Raw genomic sequence first — 1269 nt, 5'->3', positions numbered from 1 at the left:
ATCAAAGTAAGAACCCAGAAACCATCCTCCAGGAAGTTCTCAAAGAAAATTACCCTGATGTCCTAGAACCAGAGGGCAAAATAGAGGTTGAAAGAATCCACCGATAACCTCCTGAAAAATATCCCAATACTCTTGGAATGTTATAGCCAGGTTCCAGAATTCCCAGATTAAAGACCAGATATTACAAGCAGCCAGGAAGAAACAATTTGAATATTGTGGAAACACAATCAGGATAACACAGGATCTGGCAGCTTCTACACTGAGGGATCGAAGGGCTTGGAATATGATATTCTGGAGGTCAAAGGAGCTGGGATTAAAACCAAGAGTCACCCACCCAGCAAAACTGAGTATCATGTTTCAGGGGAAAATATGGTCATTCCATGGAATAGAGGACTTTCAAGCATTCTTACTGAAAAAACAAGAGTTGAATAGAAAATTTGACATTCAGATTCAAGAAGCAAGAGATGTATGAGAAGGCAAACAGGTAAAAGAAATCATAATGAAATTATGAAAGTTGAACTATCAACATTCTTACATGGAAAAACAATATTTGTAACTTATGAAACTTTTCTCAGTAGTTGAAGGGAATAGAAATAGACAGACAGACAGAGAGACAGAGAGACAGAGAGACAGATAGATAGATAGATAGATAGATAGATAGATAGATAGATAGATAGATAGATAGATAGATATGAGTGTATACACACATATGTGAATGTGCATATACTTGTTTACAGGTATACATAGATAGAGGTCACAGGACCAATTTAACAGGAAGGGATGATACTTAAAAGGTGAAATTAAGAGGTGAGAGAGGAATATAATGAGAGGATATGGGGAGAGACAGAATGGGGTAAACTACCTCATATAGAAGAGTCTAGGGAAAATGGTTACAATGGAGGGGAAGAATAGGAAGGCAAAAGGGAATGGGTCAACCTTATTTCCATTGAATTTCGCTTGAGGAGGGAATGAAATACACACTAAATAGGGTATCTCACCCTCCAGGAGAGGAGGGGATGAGAGGGGAGATCATGGAAGGGAGGGGAGGCTGTGGGGGGGGGGAGATTTGGAAGCACCCACTTTTGAAAAGGGATGGGATCAAATTAGAGAATAGAACAAGTGGGAGGTGGGTTGGAAGGGAGGGATATATAGTTAGTCTTTTACAAAATATCTACTATGTTATTGTTTTGCATTACCCACACATGTACAATCTATACTGAACTGCTTATCTTCCCAGTAAGGGTGGGTGACAAGGGAGGAAGGGAATGA

This window comes from Petaurus breviceps, unplaced genomic scaffold (genome assembly GCF_028583685.1).
Source record: "Petaurus breviceps papuanus isolate PSGF00001 unplaced genomic scaffold, PetGlider_PUasm1.0 151, whole genome shotgun sequence".
NCBI classification, from domain to species: Eukaryota; Metazoa; Chordata; class Mammalia; order Diprotodontia; family Petauridae; genus Petaurus; species Petaurus breviceps.
Note: the sequence above shows the minus strand (reverse complement) of the source record.